The following is a 23199-nucleotide window of genomic DNA, read 5'->3' on the forward strand; positions in this document are numbered from 1 at the left end:
GACGTTTGGACACTCACAAAAAACTATTATAACACTCCAGATTGAAATCGCCAGTACCACAGGGTTCTCCTCGTAGGAGTCAACACAACCACACAACCTTGTCAAATGAGGACGAGAAATACAACAGAATAGAATAAAAGAACTTACTTTAATACCTTACAGTTTGCAGCAAAAGGGACGGTTACACAGAAACATAGGTGTGTCTGAGCAAGCGCCCCGACTCAAGTGTCGGGACAGAATATATATATGCTAGGCTAGGCTATGCTATGCTATGCTATTCCACACCGCGTGACTACATGTGTGAGTACCTGATTGGTTGAAACTTCTATCTAATGTTTGTCCTATGAGCTCACTACTTTCGTTTTCCATTCGGCCGATGTGGATAAGGTGTTCCTTGTTAGTTACAATTTCAACAGGCTTTTCATTGTGAGGTGTCCTTGGCAGTCAACTTATCTGCTACTGGAACATAGATAATAACAACTTTTCATGCGTACTGTATTCTGGAAAAGTACAGACTGCTGACATTCAGTATTGAAGCAACTAGGCCTAAATAGGCAGGTCTTGTGTTTAAACAACTATAATAGCACTTTAAAAAAATACCTTCCACACCACTAGGAGTTGAATGTATATATATACACTACGCTAAAATATATACGCTAAAATATTCCTTGAAATGTCTGACACAATTTGTTGCAAGACTAGACTAGGAGACTAGATATGGCAGACAACAAAATTATTTTATCCCCTCTAGCAATTAGAACATAATTACCATTTATTTATTTATTTAACATATCACAGTTAAAAAGCAAAGCATTTAAAAGCAGTGTTCACAATGCTGTGAATTAAGATTATGTTCAATTCCTTAATAAAATCAGAGAGCAACTATGTCAGCTGGCTCATTATTGATAACTTTCGGAGCTGTCATGGTCACATTTAGCCAAAACAGACCCCATATTTATCAGTCTTCAATCCATGCTCACATAGTTTTTCTACACGTACTGCATGTCTCAGAATTCGGAGCTGTCAAGGTAAGGGATTTGCGCTGATGAACCCAGGGAAATAGAGGAGTCCCATTGGATCAAGAATGCCTCAGGCATAGCCCTCTTACTCAAGCCTCTCTACCTTAACTGCTTGGATGTAGTAAAACAGTACTCTAACTGCGTCATCAATTCCTCAGTTCCTGTGCTGCTGGCCACATAGCTGATGTTTATGAATTTCAAACTGAGTCAATAATATGTTGCTTTAGGGTTAAGTTTAGGACTAGTTCAGGTGGTGACTAACCTATCCCATGACCTAAACAATTGTGTTAGCTACTCGAGCTACAAGGGATTATCAGTAGACTTGCGTTTTGAACCCTGTCCTTTACACTTACCTGTGACCTGATATATTTTCATGATAACTTTAATGCGACAAAGAGGCAGCCTCGTCTCCAACCATCTCTCCCTGAGCTCTGCCACGTGTGTGCCCGAGGCCACGAGAAGACGGTGAAAAAGGGGATTTCTAATCTTCAGGTGCAGCGGGAGGCAAGGGGGAGATACACAGGAGGCATCTGGTCACAACAGAAAATACATTGGCACTCATGGAAGCTTTTCTGAGCAGGAAGTGGCAGCTCTGCAATAATTGCATGCATACTGGTAGGTGAGTGGGAATATGACCATCTGAGATGGCAAATTGATTTTTGTTCTGCTTTGATCACGTTCTCACATGAACATTGATCACAGGCTGGTCACATACAGTACAAGCTCTCATATAGACACGGATCAAGAAGAAACGGAATGAGGAGGAATGTGAGGGAAAATGAAAAAGGCTGAAATCGGACAAACAAATGCTTTATATCATTTTCTACATGGATGTTCCATGGAACATACTAATACTGAACATATACTAATAGTATAGTAATATACTAATACTAATACTGAACATAGCATGGAACATACTAATACTGAACATAGCATGGGACATACTGATACTGAACAGAGCATTTCCAAAACAAAACACAATTAGATTATCCTTATGATTTAATGTTATGTTGCACAAGATACAATTGTTTTTGTGTTGTTTTTTAACAGGATGGCTATGCATCTTATGTGTCCCCTCCCAAAAAATCAGACCAGATCAAATACAAAAAGTATTCCCATTCTCATGTTTTACATGTTCTCATTTGTTATGGATGAGGCCTGTGTGTCTGTCTGAAGACCAAAGTGTCTGTGTGCTCCTCATCTACAATACTCTCTCCCAATGGTTTCATCTGATAAAAGCATCTCTTTACATCCTCCCATGTGTTAGCTTGGTAAGTGTGACTGTGGGCTTCCTTTGTTGAGCTGTCCTAGAGTGGGGCTACGTGTGGAGCATAGAAGAGGAGAGAGACAGAGAGAGAGAGAGATAGAGACAGACAGAGAGAGAGAGAGAGAAAGAGAGAGATGTTAAAACATTTCCCATTTGATGTTGGTCAAGGCTTTCAAGAGAGTTTTAGTGAATAAAGCGTCGCCAACTGACATAATTGCTGTCTGAATTTAATAAGGAGTTGAACATAACTGTAATGCACAGCTTCATGAACACTGCTTTCCCTTTTAACTGTGAAAATAATAATAATAATAATAATGGTAATTACTGAGATTATGTTCTAATTGCTAGAGGGCTGTTTTTTGTGTGTTTTTTTTGTTATGTATTTCCCCTTTTGTGCCAGGAAAACAAATATAACTTCAGATAAATAAGGAATAACCTTACACCTGAAGCTTCTAAAATGGACTTTCATGCCATGATCCTTCCACATATTACTTACTGTTTAACTACAACGCCTGGTCTCATACCAGTGACACAACTCTGAACCCCATACAGTCTGTATACCTGCAGGCTCTTATGGTCTTGGATATCAAACCCAAAACCATCATCATTGTGAGATGTGTGATTGTGCTGCATGGATTCTGTCCTGTTTGCCAGGGCTTGTGTTTGTTGTCTGTGGTCACTGTGTTTCTGGTGCTTATGTCTTGTGCATAACTGTATCTTGTCTACGATTGTCTATGTCTTCTTGTATTTAACAGTGTCTGTTAGCTAATTGCTCTGTCATGAAGAATGTGCTTGTCTCATGTGTCTTAACATGATATTGGTTTCTTCTCCTTATTTATAGTACTGTTTTATATAATATCTTCTTTTTTTTTTTTGGCATGCTTTTATTTTTTTCATGTTTTAGTGGCTTTTTCAACACCGGGCCCATGGACAACAGTTGAAAATTTGCCTCGGCTAATACTGACGCATTTACAGCAATGCTCATGAATGTGTACTGTCCATGTACAAATACAAAATTGGAAATAAAATAAATTCATTATAAAAATAATTTAAATGTTTTAAAGTCTTTCAGCCCTTCATCACACTATCTTTGAATGAGAACAAATTCAATCATACACATTTATGAAACAACCTTCAACCACTGCCATTGGTGAATGTCATCTTATTGGGCTATACAGTATCTACACAGTTAGATGTAGCTAATCTAAGGGTTAATGATAACTTTCTGAATTCGGAGCTGTGCAGACGATGAGGGATTTGCACTGATGAACCCAGGAAAATAGAGGAGTCCCATTGGATTAAGGATGCCTCAGGCAGAGGCATCCTGGATCCTTCCACTTCCCCTTGTTCACTTCCTGTGCTTCTGGCCACATCGCTGATTTTTATGAATTTCAAACTGATTCAATGTTGCTTTATTCAACATGCATCACAACCAAATGTGTTTGCATTCAAAGAAATCTGACACACTTGAACTGCAATAGAAATGAATGACATCGATCTGCTCCTCCTGGTACAGTATCTGAATGATCTCCTCCTCATCCTCCTCCTCCTCCTCGTCTCCCAGATGGTACAGTATCTGAACGGGGAATCGTCTCCCGGCAGTGACCTTCACTGTCTCTTCCTCAGGAGGATGTGAGGTGAGGACTCATTGTGTTGTTGTATTTAATATAAACTCCCAGCTGTCTACCATCTCATTGAGGTCTGGCGGCCTGTTTAATCTCCATGGCGGCCCCCCGGGCCCGGTGTCAACGGTGGTCTCCTCAGCCGGCCTCCCAGAGTGCTCAGCTTTTTTCCAGGAGCCCCAGTGAGGGGGATAAACAAACGCTGCCACAAAGGGCATTGCATTAAAAAGCCATACCTCTGCTGTGTGACCTTTATCAGCGCGGGGGAGGTCGACGCGGGTCCCCCCGGACGCCCGGTCAGTCCCAGTGAAAGGAGCATCTCGGCTCGGTCAATAGACGGCAAATCCTGAATTCCAGTTGAGCGTGTGAGAGACCGTCCAGGCAAATGGCGCCTATAATCCCTCACAAACTCCCCCAATGTACCGAAGAGCGCTTGTCGATGTTGGTGGCGACGGGGACTGAACGCTTGGTCGTGACGATGACTGGAACTGGTACTAATGGCTTCTTCTGTCATTTCGGTGAGTGTGGACTGATGCTGTCGCTTGGACATTAGTGCGTAGGGAGGCGGGCGCGTGCCGTGGGAAGGTTCCTCACATACGTACGTGGGTTCAGCTTGTGGTGTCCCTGTCCGCTCTCCGCCAGTCTGCTAGTCATCTACCTGAATGAATGAAGAGAAGGGAAGAGAAGAGAAGGGAAGAGAAGAGGAGAGAAGGGAAGAGGAGAGAAGAGAAGGGAAGAGGAGAGGAGAGGAGAGGAGAGGAGAGGAGAGGAGAGGAGAGGAGAGGAGAGGAGAGGAGAGGAGAAGGGAAGAGGAGAAGAGAAAAGAAGAGAAGGGAAGGGAAGAGAAGGGAAGAGAAGAGAAGAGGAGAAAAGAGAAGAGGAGAGGAGAGGAGAGGAGAGGAGAGGAGAGGAGAGGAGAGGAGAGGAGAGGAGAGGAGAGGAGAGGAGAGAAGGGAAGAGAGAGAAGAGAAAAGAAGAGAAGGGAAGAGAAGAGACACTGCTTCATTAGTAGCTTAGAGTTTACTAAGACCGATGGATGTCCCTCACACTACAGCGGGCGCACTGATCCTTTCCTGTGAAGGGATGACCACGTATCGTTGAGAAGGGAAGAGAAGAGAAGGGAAGAGAAAATAAGAGAAGGGAAGAGAAGAGGAGAAAAGAGAAGAGGAGAGGAGAGGAGAGAAGGGAAGAGAGAGAAGAGAAAAGAAGGGAAGAGAAGAGAAGAGAAGAGACACTGCTTCATTAGTAGCTTAGAGTTTACTAAGACTGATGGATGTCCCTCACACTACAGCGGGCGCCCTGATCCTTTCCTGTGAAGGGATGACCACGTATCGTTGCCAGCAGCCGTTGTGCATGCAAATAACAACATCAACTTTGTGTGAGTGTACTCCCATTACGGAGAAGTCCTGGTTCTCTCCCTGGTAAAGTAGCCTCACTGATACAGCAAATAGAGTGGGAAGCATTCACAACTCGCCCGAGTAATCATACATCATAACAATGCATTTAAAAGCAACGATGTGCAGATTGAATGAGCCAGGTACAAGACTACAGTACCTACTCCATTACTGCCATATATCACCATGACAACTATGTTTATTTCCTGTTTTTCGTATTTCCAAAGAGCCATTGTCAGTATGGGGTTACCGGCCATGCTTCACTGGTGTGAAGGGTTTGGAAATCGCACACCCTGTCCTTATTTTCTGTGAATACAGATTGTGTTCTTAGGAGTTGATTTCTGCTGAAAGAATGCGTGTTCTCAGTGTTACCGATGCGTGTGCATCCAAGCAATTCACCCAAGGCTTGTGCTCTCCCTTGATCAGCGCTCAGTAGGTCTGACAGCTCTTACTGTCCTCGCCCTCCTTCGCGCCAAGCAGAATAAATGAGACAGAAATCACTTTGAGGCAGCCCACCTCCATCACGCTCCGTAATGTCTTTTCAGGTCTTATTAAATGCTGAGAGAAAGAAAAGACACTTCATCTTGCAACAATTAAACATTTCATTTTGGCAGCATGCATGCAAATTAATGTAATGAGTCGTATGATACAAAGGATATAAACCTTAGATTTCCATAGAAACCAAAGCAGAAATCCTCTGAGAAATCTTGAAATAGCTTTAATCCCAGCCTGGAGACACATGTATGTTTTTTGAAATGTTTATGTTAATTCAATTGATGTAAATCACACCTTGTCTTCATGTCCCTTATTCCTTTGACAGCATATATCCTGTCATCCTAGAATGTCATATCAAATCATCGTCATTGTCATCATCATCATCATCATCACCATCATTGTCATCTACAGTATATACCTACAGTATATTATTCTGCAAATATGCTTTCCGTATGCTTTGATGTACCTTGACCCCCAGAGGACAAAATCATCAACGTTTGCCAAGATCACGTTGTGTCTCCGGGAATCTTTATGGATGTAACAGTTCATCTCTGAGTCTTTTTATTGGAAGGATTATTCCGTATCCACTGCGAGCTAAGCCCAAAGAGACTTGATTTCCTCCTCTTAAAACAGCGTGTTTTTCTATAATTAAGATTCCCTGCGGCGATTGTTGACCTGTTCCTCCGCTCTGTCAGCGAATCAAAGAGAGAGTTCCCACCTCCGATTTTAATCACAGTTTCCCCTCTCCACAGTTATCAGCAGAGTGGGGTCGCGATTTGGGAGCAAGAAGGAGAGGGAGCGAGTTCTGCATCTATTCTTCATGGTTCTAGTCAGATATTTTGGAACATATTATCATAGCTTTTCATTGCTGGGCACATTTATTTCTGATGCTGAACACATACTTCTCTACAGTATGTGAGTGTACTGTGTCTGTGTCTGTGAGTGTACTGTGAGTGTACTGTGAGTGTACTGTGAGTGAACTGTGTCTGTGAGTGTACTGTGAGTGTACTGTGAGTGTACTGTGTCTGTGTGAGTGTACTGTGTCTGTGTCTGTGAGTGTACTGTATCTGTGTGAGTGTACTGTGTCTGTGAGTGTACTGTGTCTGTGAGTGTACTGTGTCTGTGTGAGTGTAGTGTCTGTGTGAGTGTACTGTGTCTGTGAGTGTACTGTGTCTGTGTGAGTGTACTGTGTCTGTGAGTGTACTGTGTCTATGTGATTGTACTGTGTCTGTGAGTGTACTGTGTCTATGTGATTGTACTGTGTCTGTGAGTGTACTGTGTCTATGTGAGTGTACTGTGTCTGTGTGAGTGTACTGTGTCTATGTGATTGTACTGTGTCTGTGAGTGTACTGTGTCTGTGTGAGTGTACTGTGTCTGTGTCTGTGAGTGTACTGTGTCTGTGTGAGTGTACTGTGTCTGTGTGAGTGTACTGTGTCTGTGAGTGTACTGTGTCTATGTGAGTGTACTGTGTCTGTGAGTGTACTGTGTTGTGAATATTATTTTTAGTCAGATTGTCAATGAACACGCTGAGTGGTCGATCAAGCTGGTTTTAAACAAAGTACAATAGTTTATTCTATGTTACGATTCTGCAGAAGCGGACCCTCGCACCGGAAGTGATTCCAGGCAAGAGTGCCGAACGTGAATAGGGTTCGTTGGTTTATACAGGAGAAAAGGAAGTGACAGTTTCAGGGGAAAGACAGGGAAGTGATGTCACACAGGGAGGGATTTGTAGTTCTAACAGACTGATCTATGAGAACGAACTACAAAGTTAAGATTACAGTCCAGGGGGGAAAACAGAACACTTTGTTGAGACTTGAAATTCATTCACAATTCCCCACTTTGTGGATTAAATATCCACAACTATAATAGAAATGAAAGAATCAACAATGTGAAATCAAATTATAAAATAGGCCTATCATAAAAATAATCCAACATCTTTGGCAAAAAACCCTATTCTACACATATGGAAAGGAAGTAATCTATTTCTCCACCAGGTGGAGCTTAATAAAGATTTAACAAACTCAAGTTATTTAACCCACCAAGATCATTTTCTTCTCATATGCAATCACTTACCAAAACTCCTCACCTTAATTTGGCATAAGCAAGGTAAAAAGATACCATGATTATTAATCTAAGACATCATATATTCATGACTGAGTGGGAAAAACCCTTAAATTCAAATTAGAACCAACAGATTATGTATCAAAATATTCCAAATAGTCAATGTCAATGACACAGACATCATTAAGATCTTGAATTGAATTAATAGTAAATTTAACTTTTTCTATCATTATTTAGGCAGCATAGGCATATCTGGAACAGAACAGCATTTAAACATACACTTAAGAATATTTAGAAAATAATAACGATGAAGAACATGCATACAATTGAAAACACACATATTTGAGAATATCCAGGACTTGCAAAAGCATTCCATTTAGGAACATTATCTAAGATCTGAATACCTTTATCGTTTGCTTCATGGAACTCAATGTAGCATTGGGATCTGAACTAACCGAACAGCAGATATAGCCAGTATTATCTCTAAGGGAAGTCTATTTTGTAGCACAATCTTTTCCATGTAATTTACTTCTGTAGCTAAGGCTGAAATTACTTGGTATTGTGCGATCATGTGTCATGCGTTCATGAGAGAAATAATATACTGAAACTAAATAGAAAATTCGAGACAGCTCTATGGTGTCTAGTTTGATTGCTGATGAATTCCCTGCATTTGAGTGTGATCAATCTTCTTAATCCTGGACATTACATGAGCAAGATAACATTCATATGACACTGTTGCAATTTAAAGTTGAATACGCTATTTCCCTATAGCTCAAAAATACGCCATTTGGAATGGCTCTCTGAACCTTAATTTCACATCTCATAAATCTGCTTTAAACACTAATTTGTCCTAATCTATGTGTTGTATCTGAAAATATTAATACATGCTGTGATATATTGAAGAGGTCACTTCCAATTGTTTAACTCGCTTTTCAAGTTCAGCCCTGTGGATGCAATTCTGTTAGGCTCCATTTTGATACTTGGTTGATGTAGTTAGGTGCATAGCAGTTAAACACAGTTAAACACAGTCCCCTGAGAATAGTCTGGAACAGCTCTACAAAGATCAACTTTATAATTATGAATTTTCAATACTTCTATACCCACTCTAAACTAAACTCCAGTCACAGTTTCAACAGTATAACCTGGAAATCTCTGTTGCTTTCAAATCTTATATATATAGAATGTAGTATTTTCCATTCATCTTCGTCTACCGTATAGACTCAACAGTCAAGTGGAGTGCAACATTCAAATAGGACAAACGCTTGTCCACGTTGCCATAACGATCCTGAGAAGGAGGTGACAGGCAAGGTCATTTCTTTCAATAGCTCCTCCTCAGAGGAAGCCACAGTGTGGTGGCCCATGATTGTTTTTTGCTGAAGTGGCGCTCAGAGTTGTCATCCTGACAGCAATGAGGCGTTATTCTTTGTCTGATTCCTCATCTAAGACCAGAGAGTGAGCTTTCGCCCTGGTGGTGACACAGGATATTGCATCCTGGTTGTTGGAATTCTCAGGCCGGGTGGCCTCGTCCTGGTTTGGAACCAGCCTGCAGTGGCTGGCGTGTACCCGCAAAGTCCTCTCTGCTACGTCTGAGTTAGCAGCAGGAACTGGTACGGGCCCAGCCAACGGGCACTCTGGTTTCAGGTCTCTGCTCACAACCCATTGGCCTGGTTGGAAATGATGCAGGTCGGCTCTCTCAGGTCGGCAGACCTGTGAATCCACAGATGAGAGACACACCATAGACAAAACAGGACCGGACCGCAGCTTTTAGCAGCGGAGTTAGCAGCCATACTGGACACAGGATACTGGACACAGGATCAGAGGTTTCAATAGGAGCTTGGCCTTTGCCACCATTTCTTCTTCAGCTCTGCATCTCGTTCTTTCAACTACTTTCTAATTTCCTTCAACTACAACCTCCTCACTACCTTCAATTCAACTTCCTCACTACCTTCTTCACTACTACTAGTCTGTTTCATTAGCAACAACCAGTTAACTTGATAACATCCTTTACTCCCCCTCTTTTTTGAAACATGATCTGGTCAGTGTGCTAATTTGAAAACATAATGAAAGCATGGAATATGCAGTATAGGTTATGCTAACTATGAAATGAGCATTCATTCAAAATCAGAGTGAGAGGAGAATATCTGAGAGGTTTGAGCGTGGCTTAATTGATCTCGTTCAATATGTTGAGTCATGTCTCTCTGCCTTCTGGAGGAGGAAGCAGAGTTAAGAACAGTGCATCTTTGAAATGCACGGTCAACAGTTCAGTCTTATTAAAGCAGCAGCCACGCTGTGTGTAGGTGCGATGTAAATTATGAATAGTCACAACATGCAGGACATGGATAAAATCGCTTGCGCAATGCTACTAGGTCTAAAACAGCGTCAGTGGTAGTTGCCACTGGTTTCAAGTAGGACCCAAGTCCTTTTAACAGAGTCAAGTCTTTTTAGTCAGAAATACTTAAACAGAGTGCATTAGTCATCGTCAAAACCAGTCGGGCTCGTCAGTCCATGTAATCTTGTCAAGTGGAGCTAGCTTTTGTCTAATGAGGGTTGTCTGCTAAATCAGGGATAGACTCTGCAGTAGTCTATTACCAAGCAGCCTTTGTTTATTTATCATTAGTAATTGATCAAGGTAATTAACCTGCTCACGCACCAATTAGATTTAGGTCTTAGAAATTCTATGGCCATTTCCTAAAATAAAACAACATATTCGTATCATCAAACCATGAGTCCTTGTTTCTAACAAGAAATTGTTATTCGAAATAATCATTTAAAAAGAAAGGGAGCACCAACACATTATGTAAAACAGCGCCCTCTAATGGTGAAAACAAAAATTCCCTTAAATCAGGGTGAACAAATGGAAAAAATGCATTACTCATACCAAAACAATAAATGAATAGCTTCATATGGGGTTCTCAAATCATGAATAAATATAATTTATCTAAACCGCTCTCAAAAGAACACTATGGGTGTTATAAGTTGAGCTCAATTTCAATAACCACATTTCTGCGTTTGAGGACAGAGGGTTATGAGCACGCTTAGGACGTGATGGTTCCTTGGGTCTGACAACCACTTGGTTACTATTCTTAAATTTAGCCTAGATCATATCTATCTCTTACCCACAGTCAGTTGGGCAACGTGGGGGTGAGGCGTTTGACCAGCGTCCCCACGAACCAAGTTGTCAGTCCATCTTAAATGGGAAGTCGGTTACCCCGGTTGTATCCAATTCTTGGGGCAGCCTCCATCTCTCGTCCCGTGCCTGTGTCTACTCTGTAAACAAACTTCAGATATAATTCGTGACACATTTGTTTTACCATGCAGCTGTCTCCGTGGGCCGTCAGACGCACAGACAAAGCTGCATGGGCAGTTTACATACAATAAAAGACAGACAAAATAAAAGACATTTCAATTTCTCACCACTCTTGTGGGTAACACCAATTCTTAGAAATTATGCGCCGGAGGCACATAAACATAACAAAATAAATCATAGACCGCAGTTTTGATAAATTGGAGTGATGTCTTTTCCTTTTTTTTTTCAAGAATATGTATCTGAGCATATTAAGTTAACATGACAATACAGTGAAGTGAGGTTGAAGTTAGCATCATCTAACACAACTTTAAGTGGCAGTCATTTCAAATTATTAAAATACTTGCGGTTCCAACCGGTTTGGCATTTATCCGGTAGTCCAGGAACGTCAATTCTCTGTAAAACTCAAAACCAATGAATGTGCATCTGAAATCAGTAAAACATGAAATCTTAAACAAAACAAAATTCTCAAAATTGGGTTGTCAGACAAATGTATCAGACTAAGATATTGGCAAATATGAATGATTTTTCTTTTTTCTCTTACCTCTACCCTCCCCCCTCCCCCCCCCCCCCCATGTCACGTACACTCTCACTTTCCCTAGAATGGGAGAGGAACCAGAGGGAGGTGTCTCAGAAGAGTAATACCCTAGGGGGGGCGTTATTTCAGACATCCCTGTTTGGGGTAAGGGTATGTAGCAGCCGTAGAGATGACAGTTGGTCGAACAGGAAGGGACGTTTGGACAGGAACAACGGACGTGGCCTGAACCAACAAAACTGTTTGGATAGGTGTCACAACAAGGAGGGGCCAGTATTGGGGGTTGGTTTAGTTTACATCTGCTTAACAAGGGACATGGCCTGAAACAACAAAACTCTTGTTTGGATAAGAGGTCAGAACAGGAAGAGGCCTATCTGTCCCTTCACTTCTCACGCACATGCTTCAGTGATTAAAAATAACTCCCATTTTAAAAGAAAATATGAGAACAAACAATGTAATAAAAAGTTACAGAAAAAAAACTAAACACGTTTAGTCAACCAAATTACTGCTGTGCTGAGAGATACTTGTTTGTTTTTTTATCCTGTTATATATTTTTTTCCCAAGATGGCAGTCATCAGAAGCCAAAATGGTCGACCCTCGAGAAGAGAAGAGGGAACAGGAAGTCTCTCTTTTTTTTTTTTTCACACAAGCAGCCACGCAGGAAGTTTAACCACGTGTGCACAGAGTTAGCTAATCACGTGGGCTAATCAACATGTGGATGAGGCAGCTAGCACATTGAATACAATAGAACAGAGAAGATAGCTAGTTTGTAGCTAGTTTGAGCAGAACAAAAACAGTAGCCTAGCTAGAACGCAGCTAGCACGAAAATCAATCACAAATGTACACCAACCAAAACCCAGCATAACCCCAAAACACCCAACATAACTATGGGTTTCAACAGTTAAACAGGACCTCAAATCCCAAAACAAAAACAGATCTACCTTGGCGTAGACTCAAACATACAATGGACCAAACATTGAAGAAGCCTCAGCTTCACATGAACACAAAACCCAAAGCTAACAGAAATACAAGATACGTAGCTTGGAGCAGAATTAAAAGAACAAAGGATGAGCACAAGAGTGCCGTAGAAATCCCAAAATAACCCCTAACACTAAACACAAAACAAAGCCAGCACAACACCAAACACTGAAATGCACAACCAAACCGAAGCTAACATGTACAGAAGGACAACACCAAACAAAGACCCAGAAAAACAGGATCAGAAACCCAAGACAAGACAAACACAATGAAACAAAACAAGGCCTACTCGACTCACTTAACAAAAGCAAATCACCCGGGGTTTAAAAGTTCTCGAAGTGTAACAGCCACTGTTAAGTGTAAGGCTTTTCGAGAGTAATAACGCTGTGTAGTACTCCACTATTCAGTACTGATAACGCTGTAAAATGCGTCGCAAACAAAAACCTAACCCTGGTTAGATATATAGGGCAGGGAGAACATTAGGCATTTTAAGCGGGCACGCGGTCAACAACCGGCTTTAAGAACAGAAATGCATGTACAGAAATGCATGTACAACAACCTCAGAAATGCATGTACAACAACCAGGACACGTGTGCGCGACACCGGCTCGAATAAACACTATTGTCTAAGTTTTCACACAGCTGAACAAACAAAAGGACCACTCTTAACTAGGTTCAAAACAACGTACCAGACTCCAGCAAATTCCAGGCTGCCTCGGGTCTCGGGGGAAAACCGCACCAACTAGATGCGTCCCCGAGATTGAATTCCCCCCGTCCTTTGAGAAAAGGACGACACGCGTCCGTGAATGCAGCCCAAAACACCGAAGTCCAGCAGTCGTTCCCTTTTAGAGCATTACCGTCGCCATATTGTGAATATTATTTTTAGTCAGATTGTCAATGAACACGCTGAGTGGTCGATCAAGCTGGTTTTAAATAAAGTACAATAGTTTATTCTATGTTACGATTCTGCAGAAGCGGACCCTCGCACCGGAAGTGATTCCAGGCAAGAGTGCCGAACGTGAATAGGGTTCGTTGGTTTATACAGGAGAAAAGGAAGTGACAGTTTCAGGGGAAAGACAGGGAAGTGATGTCACACAGGGAGGGATTTGTAGTTCTAACAGACTGATCTATGAGAACGAACTACAAAGTTAAGATTACAGTCCAGGGGGTAAAACAGAACACTTTGTTGAGACTTGAAATTCATTCACAGTGTCTGTGAGTGTACTGTGTCTATGTGAGTGTACTGTGTCTGTGAGTGTACTGTGTCTATGTGAGTGTACTGTGTCTATGTGAGTGTACTGTGTCTGTGAGTGTACTGTGTCTGTGTCTGTGAGTGTACTGTGTCTGTGTCTGTGAGTGTACTGTGTCTATGTGAGTGTACTGTGTATATGTGAGTGTACTGTGTCTGTGAGTGTACTGTGTCTGTGAGTGTACTGTGTCTGTGAGTGTACTGTGTCTATGTGATTGTACTGTGTCTATGTGATTGTACTGTGTCTATGTGAGTGTACTGTGTATATGTGAGTGTACTGTGTCTGTGAGTGTACTGTGTCTATGTGAGTGTACTGTGTCTGTGAGTGTACTGTGTCTATGTGAGTGTACTGTGTATATGTGAGTGTACTGTGTATATGTGAGTGTACTGTGTCTATGTGAGTGTACTGTGTCTGTGAGTGTACTGTGTCTGTGTGAGTGTACTGTGTATATGTGAGTGTACTGTGTATGTGTGAGTGTACTGTGTATATGTGAGTGTACTGTGTCTGTGAGTGTACTGTGTCTGTGTGAGTGTACTGTGTCTATGTGAGTGTACTGTGTCTGTGTGTGTGTGTGTACTGTGTCTATGTGAGTGTACTGTGTCTGCGTCCATGTGTGTATTTGTATTATGTGTTCTTTCTTGCATGTATGTCTGCGTATGTGTGTCTGATGTGAGTATGTGTTAGCATGCATCAATGCTTGTGTGTGTGTGTGTGTGTGTGTGTGTGTGTGTGTGTGTGTGTGTGTGCATGTGTTTTTTACTTTTACATCCCCAGGGGAACCCATTGAGACCAAGGTCTCATTTTCAATGGTGCCCTGGTTACAAAGTCGAATTATACAAAATCAATATAAAATAATATATATATATATATATATATATATATATATATATATATTAGTGTTGTCACGATACCAATATTTGACCTGCGATACTATACCAGCGAAAGTATCACGATACCAAGTAGTATCACGATACCGAAGCATTAAAATTTGTAATTTTTTTATTTTTTATTTTTATGAAGGTGCAATGTATTTACAGTACATTACAGTACAGTATAATCACTTTATACGAGTGGTGCATGAATAACATGCATTTAATGCAATACATTGTAGCTCTATAGGTAAGTAAAAAGATACTATGCATATTATTAATTATTATATAATAATATTATATATAATATTACATATTTTAAACACATATCTTAAACAACTACTGAATCAGCCGTGTAATATCACCAACCACCAGTAAAGGTCAGCAGAGAGCCACTGGGTTTTGGTTGATGGCAGTGACGCTTTATCTAGCTAAGTCAAAACCAGATCAAATGTCAAGAGGTGGATATCATTGGATTATCATTGGATTCGTCTCAGCCTACATAATCTAGCTCACATTATTTTAAGGAGTTTGGAGTTGGAATAAGAGGACGACAATTTTAATTCAACAGCTGTGCATGACGACATGACAGCAGGTAGTCTAACGTTACTTCATTAGCTAGCCAGCTGGCTAGCTTGGCTGGCTAGCTAGCAACAGCAGCACACGCTTTAGCTAAGAGGTTTATTCATTCATTTTTGTAATATTAGCTAATGGCAAGAACACTGCTAAAGTCATACTCACTTCATTAGCTCGTCTGTATTCCAGAAGAGATCTGGATGACGAGATTGTAGATGCTTTATTAAGTTTGATGTGTTGACTTCTTTTGCCTGTACGGCATTGCCGCATCGCCTGCACAACGGACGGCCATCATCTATAGCGTTTCCTTGTTTATCTGGTTTAAAACCCAAATACTGTAGTTCCATATTAAACTTTTAGAGTTATGTTTCTTCAATAATGTTACATTTGATGGTGCGGACTCAGAGCTAGGGAACGCTTCTGACATTACGATAGCCTACTGAGAACCAGACTGGCTCGCGCCCAGACATACACAGATAACGTCAATATATATTGTGACTGCGGAGATGCATGCGTGAGGCAACACATTGGGAGCTGCCACAACGGTGTCGCGAGCCAGTCTTCTCATTAGCAGAAACCAGTGAATTTGGGAACTGAGGTAACATTGTCCCCCTGGCGTTTTCAACGGTAGTACCGTATTCCACGGTAGTACCGTTGTATGGAGCTTATAGTATAGTTGGCACCGTCACGTTTTGGCACCGCGGTAGACCGTTGGTACCGGTATATCGTGCAACACTAATATATATATCACACATCAATATAAAATATAGAAAATATGAAATCAATACAATCTCTGGGAACACAGAACAAACAAAAAAAAGTATTCACAGCTTGCTTCTGACTTAAGGGACCTCAAGAACGAACTAATTCTGAGATCTTGATTGACTAGAACGCCATGTGATGTCAAGTAATTAGGCAGCTTTTGTAAGACTACTTTATTCATAAACGAGATGCTGTGCTCTCCTAGTGGTCAGGGGCGGCCAACATACTGTCTGATAAACATTGCAATAATACATTCTAAATTGCTCAAAATGAAGTGATGAATGATAAATAGTGCCAAGCTGTTTCAAGGTGGCAGAGGCAGTGTGCATATAAATAATGTTGCCTCAGGTAATTACTGACAAAATCAAAATCGAATCAAACTTTATTTGTATTGCGCATTTCATACACAGAGGCAACACAGTGCGCTTTACAGAGAGCCAAGGGGGAATGGATATAGATCCAGAAGGAAGCAAAAAAAACTGTTCACCCAGGGCCATCAATTCTTTCCTGACCTCTCTCAATGAGACAGTTGAGCAAGCTCTTGGAAAGTGTTTAAATCTATTGGCTAAGAATTTACAAAGCATTAAACCTGGGCTAAATACTTCATAAAAGAGACATGACTATCAGTAGAGTAGATACATAGTTACAGAGAGGTTACCTACATGGTCGGCCATTTTGTGTTATTTATCCCTGTTGTCCATAATTCATAACCTTTATTTAGTTTCTTAGGAATACAATTGAGGGGCAGGCCCTCATTTTCAATGTAGCCGAGATTACAAAACAAGCAGCAACAATAAAAAACATGTTAAACAATAAGATGTCATCACAAATAACAATATAATTTGAAATTAAACACAATAAACAAGAACAGGTAAAGAATATACAATAGAACAACTTGTGACAATCAGTAGTCAGTCAGTCATTAAAAACAGTTACAAACAGAGGCAGAAATGTTCAAAACCAGGAATTTTAACTGCCCATACCAGGGCAGAGAACTCATTTAAACTACCCATACCAGGGCAGAGAACTAATTTAAACTGCCCATACCAGGGCAGAGAACTCATTTAAACTGCCCATACCAGGGCTGAGAACTCATTTAAACTGCCCATACAAGGGCAGAGAACTCATTTAAACTGCCCATACCAGGGCTGAGAACTCATTTAAACTGCCCATACAAGGGCAGAGAACTCATTTAAACTGCCCATACCAGGGCTGAGAACTCATTTAAACTGCCCATACCAGGGCAGAGAACTCATTTAAACTGCCCATATCAGGGCAGAGAACTCATTTAAACTGCCCATACCAGGGCCGAGAACTCATTTTAAGCTTTTTGAAACGCATTCCATGAAGTTGGGCACTAAAAGAAAAAGTTGATTTCCCAAGTTCTGTCTGGGCATGATGGATTTTAAGAAGCCGCAGGTCACCTGAGCGGGACAGATAGGGACTAGAATTCCACTCCAACAATGAGGAAATATAGGGAGGGAGCTTTCCAATGATCGCGACCAGTGTCTTTCACGTCTCTCAGCCAAAGAGGACCGGCCTGCCTTGTCATAAAGGACAGTAGGATATGTAATAATAATAATAATAATAATTACTATTAGTATTATTGTTGTTGTTGTTATTATTATTATTACAATAATAATGATAATAATATGTTAAACGTGATAATATCAATACTTTATATTTTATTTATACCTTTCATACAAATAAATGCAGCTCAAAGCACTTTACAACTGAGAATTTACATGCATGGGGTGCTTCACATAAAAATAGACATAAAATGAACAAAAAGGCTGGAAAATAAGATGGAAGATGAAACACAATAAAATAACAAAGATAAACAACCAAGTAAAATAGCTTAGGATGACCTTGACCGGGAATAGCGGGAGGGAGACTTTCCAGGACCTGGGTATAGTACAAAAGGCAGAGACACTAGGGAGGATAGAGGAACACAGGGTTAGTAACTGCACTGGACCTCTACAGCAATCAGGGGGATCTCTACCGGACACAGGGTGGTCTGCAGGAGACGGGGGCATCCACAGGACCTGGTTAGAATATAAGAGGGAGGCACTGGGAAGGAAAGAGGCAGCCAGGGTTAGTAGCATGCAGAGCCACATAAGATCTGGATGGATGGATGGATGGATGGATGGATGGATGGATGGATGGATGGATGGATGGATGGATGGATGGATGGATGGATGGATGGATGGATGGATGGATGGATGGATGGATGGATGGATGGATGGATGGATGGATGGATGGATGGATGGATGGATGGATGGATGGATGGATGGATGGATGGATGGATGGATGGATGGATGGATGGATGGATGGATGGATGGATGGATGGATGGATGGATGGATGGATGGATGGATGGATGGATGGATGGATGGATGGATGGATGGATGGATGGATGGATGGATGGATGGATGGATGGATGGATGGATGGATGGATGGATGGATGGATGGATGGATGGATGGATGGATGGATGGATGGATGGATGGATGGATGGATGGATGGATGGATGGATGGATGGATGGATGGATGGATGGATGGATGGATGGATGGATGGATGGATGGATGGATGGATGGATGGATGGATGGATGGATGGGGTTAGAGCTAGGACTATGACCAGTATAATTATGATTATAAAATATGAAGGAAAATGGATTTTTATCAACTCGTATGGGGCACCACTGTTATGTACAGAGAAACAGATAACCTTTATCAATAGTCTAATTTATTCATCAATCTCATTCTGTAGGCGGAGTCCTTGACTCAATCAAGTGACCTAAGATAATGTGATGACGCTCGGACGTGGTCAAAAGTTAATGTTTATTGAAATTATACTAATCAATTATCAAAATAATATTATAACACAATTCAAATAATAGATGGAAAAACACGTGGCAATATGAAAACACAGCAGAAATGAAAAGAATGAGGTCAGATTATCACAGCCTATCCTAAGTCCTCTAAGCTTACAACACTTGGCATCACACACACACATCAAAGAGAATGTTGGGTTCAACCTTAGCGGGGTGTGAAGCGCGATGTCCGTAGGTGCTGTCTGACTCGACGAAGGGAAGAGGCACGTGACGTGGTGGTCGCTCGGTTTGATGAAGGGGGTAGCGTGCCTGCGCTCCCGTTGAAACAGTGGTAGTAGCGTTGCTGTGCGAAGTTGATGTTGCGGAGTTCAAAGTTCAGTTTCAGAGTTCACAAGTTATTCAAAACCTCGCCAGAGGTGGATATTTGAAGAGTTGGTGGAGATTCCTAAGCCCCTGTGTCGACTCCGAGTTCTTAGATAGTGGTTCAGCATTCCACAGATACAGGCTGATTTGATCAACCAGGCACAAACTTAGTTACTGGAGAGTTGTGAGCACACAAGAGTGTGAAAACAAGAGCGTGAAAAACCAGAGAAATCACGAGAGAGAGAACAATGGCGTCTCACAGCTTAAATACCTGCACCTTGTCGGGGGTGGGTGCTTGTGACCCCAGTTCGGTGATTGGCCAGTTGATTCGTGACCCCTCCTTTGGGGGGGTCTGAGAATTAAACTGCAATTTTCAGGATATGTTTTTATCCGATCTCATTACCAACACATTGGAAGGACATTAGTAAAAATGACATTATCATATTCAGTACATTGGCTGGAACATATAGAATCCAAACACTTGCATCTTTTAATCACACCCACACGTTGGAATCACAATTTTAATACTGCTCTGAGCCCGTTCGCTCCCCAAACCCTGTTTATTCACAGGTATGTCCCCCATTGAAGAATAAACACTGGCACTGGGTTCAGTTTTCTTCTGAATGCACGCTCTTGAGTGTTCTCCAGACAATCTGGTGTACTGCAGTTGGTGAGAGAGAGAGAGAGAGAGAGAGAGAGAGAGAGAGAGAGAGGGGCCGGCCGAGTCCTTTGATGTGGAACCAGGACGTTGGTGTGAACAGCCCCCAGTTCTCCCTTTTGCTTACACAGGCCTTCTTACAACAAAAGGGAGTATGTGGACGAAGTGTAATCCGACCCTCTAATGACCGTTAGGAGGAAGGAGCTGTGTGAGTGTGAAAGGCCTTATCTGGCCCCATCTGGTAGTGAGTGTCTGCGCATGGCTCCTCCGCTACAGTAGATAGTTGTAGATAGATAGTTGTAGATAGATAGTTGTAGATAGTGTTATAGTGCGTATGAATGCGTGGTCAGGTGATGTAGTCTAGTGATGTCAGAGTGTTATAGTGGGTATGGAAGGAGTGGTCAGGTCTAGTGATGTCAGAGTGTTATAGTGGGTATGAAGGGTGATGGCAGAGTGTTATAGTGGGTATGGAAGGGTTATGGCAGAGTGTTATAGTGGGTATGGAAGGGTTATGGCAGAGTGTTATAGTGGGTATGGAAGGGTGATGGCAGAGTGTTATAGTGGGTATGGAAGGGTTATGGCAGAGTGTTATAGTGGGTATGGAAGGGTTATGGCAGAGTGTTATAGTGGGTATGGAAGGGTTATGGCAGAGTGTTATAGTGGGTATGGAAGGGTTATGGCAGAGTGTTATAGTGGGTATGGAAGGGTTATGGCAGAGTTATAGTGGGACAGGCAAATCACTGGTAAAGGTTGTTGTGATTTGGGCCGGGTCCGCCCCGGCTCGGCCCCTGCTCCCGGTCTGGACCCGCGTTCCTGCCCTGGACCCCCGATTTGCCCCGGACCCCTGGTTCGCCCCGGACCCCTGGTCCACTCTGCTCGCTCCTGGTCCGGACCCGCGTTCCTGCCCTGGACCCCCGATTTGCCCCGGACCCCTGGTCCACTCTGCTCGCTCCTGGTCCGGACCCGCGTTCCTGCCCTGGACCCCCGATTTGCCCCGGACCCCTGGTTCGCCCCGGACCCCTGGTCCACTCTGCTCGCTCCTGGTCCGGACCCTCGCCCCTGCCCGGGCCCCTGGTTCGCCCTGCTCACCCCCTGATCCTGGCCCTGAGCTCCTGTGCCCCCTGGACCTTCCTGGACCCTGAGCACCTCTCCCGGTGACTGCCCCTGCACTGCCCCCAGAGACTATTGTACACTTTGTCACTTGGTTTTGTTCTACCTCCTTGTGTGTTTGGTCTTGTGTTCGTTGTCTTGTCTTCTATGTTGGTTTGTGTCCTCCCAGCCCCAGCTCTAGACACCTGTCCCCTCACTAGTCTCACGTCACTCAAGTCCCTCCTCTCCTGGCCCTTAGTTCCCCCCTCTGCTTCTGCCCGGTCCCTTTCCCTGTCCCAGCCTCGTTCGTTCCCTTCCTGTGTGTCCTTGTTCCTGTGTCCTTGTGTTGGTGTCTTGTTGGTATCCCTCCATGTCCTTGTCTGGGTGATTGTCTGCACCTGTGTCTCGTTATGTCTTGTTGCACACCTGTACATTGTTCCTTGATTGTTCTCCCAGTGTATATATGCCCTCCTGTTTCCTTTGTTCTCTGTCGGTTCATTGTCAATGTTAGTGCGTGTTTCCCCTGCGTTTCCTCCCGGTATTATTTGGATATTAAACTTATATTTTGAACCTGAGCTGCTTGCCTGCCGTCTGCTTTTGGGTCCTACCTCCACCAGCCTCAAACCCTAACAAAGGTATTACATTACATTACAAGTCATTTAGCAGACGCTTTTATCCAAAGCCACTAACAATAATTGCATTTAACGTAGGAAAAGCCAATGTACTACTACTTGCCAGAACTCACAAGTGCATCTTTTTTCTAAAACAAGTGACTAAGAGCATAATCTAGTGCTGAAGGCAAAGTGCAAGAATAGCAATCTAAAGTACAGTGCAATACGATACAATACAATAAGTGCTTAGGAGGGAGGATTGTTGTAGTACTTCTTGAAGAGATGAGTTTTGAGCCTGCGATGAAAGATGGGCAGCGACTCTGCTGTCCTGACATCAGTGGGCAGTTCATTCCACCACTGCGGGGCCAGGACAGAGAAGAGCCGTGACCATGTCGATCGACCGCAGGGGCCTCGGAGTGACGGGGCAACCAGTCGCCCAGAGGTAGCAGAGCGTAGCGGTCGGGAGGGGGTGTAGGGTTTGACCATGGCCTGGAGGTAGTAGGGGGCTGTTCCTTTCATTGCCCTGTAAGTTAGCGCCAGAGTTTTAAACTGGATGCGAGCTGCTACAGGGAGCCAGTGTAGGGAACGGAGGAGGGAAGTTGTGTGGGAGAACTTGGGGTAGTTGAACACCAGGCGAGCAGCAGCTTTCTGGACAAGTTCCAGAGGTTTAATGGCTGACGCTGGGGCCCCACCGAGGAGGGAGTTGCAGTAGTCCAGGCGGGAGATGACCAGGTCCTGGATGAGTACCTGCGCCATTTCATCAGTTAGGAAAAGGCGAATACTCCTGATGTTGTAGAGCATGAATCTGCAGGAGTGTGTGACGGATGTGACATGTGCGGGAAATGACAGTTGGTCATCCAGGGTCACACCCAGATTCCTCGCAGTCCGAGTCGGGGTCACCACTGTGTCTTCAATGGTGATGGCCAGGTCCCGGTGCGGCAGCCCTTCCCTGGGAGGAACAGCAGCTCAGTCTTGTCCAGATTGAGCTTGAAGGTATCACTCCGTAAACGCTGTCAGCTGCATTAATTTGTCTATAGCAACGGGAACTATTTTGGATTGCGGACGGCTGAAAGCAACGCTATTATTTAAAAAATAATAATAACAGTGCAGTGCTGCTGTATGCTGGCAGCAACACACTCTTCTCACATGTATATGGCACGAGAGGTGACAATGTAGACCATGTAGTGACCCTGTAGACCCGGGAGTGCCTTATCGTGGATATTGGCATGGCTGTGCTGGCTAAGCTGCACTGTCGTGCCTATGACTGCAGCACAGCTGTGCCAATAACCACGGCAAAGCACTCCCGGGTGTACAGGGTCACTACATGGTCTACAGTGTCACTACATGGTCTACAGTGTCACTATGTTCTCTAGTGTCACGCTGCACTCAGGTCCAGGAGGACAAGGACAGAGAGCTTTTTTGAGTCAGCATTGATTTTGAGGTTTTTGACAACCTTAACCAGCGCTGTCTCTGTACTATGATGCAGGCGGAAACCTGACTGAAAAAAGTCCGGGAT

The sequence above is a fragment of the Borostomias antarcticus genome, assembly GCF_949987555.1.
Source record: "Borostomias antarcticus genome assembly, chromosome: 4".
In the NCBI taxonomy this organism is placed as follows: domain Eukaryota; kingdom Metazoa; phylum Chordata; class Actinopteri; order Stomiiformes; family Stomiidae; genus Borostomias; species Borostomias antarcticus.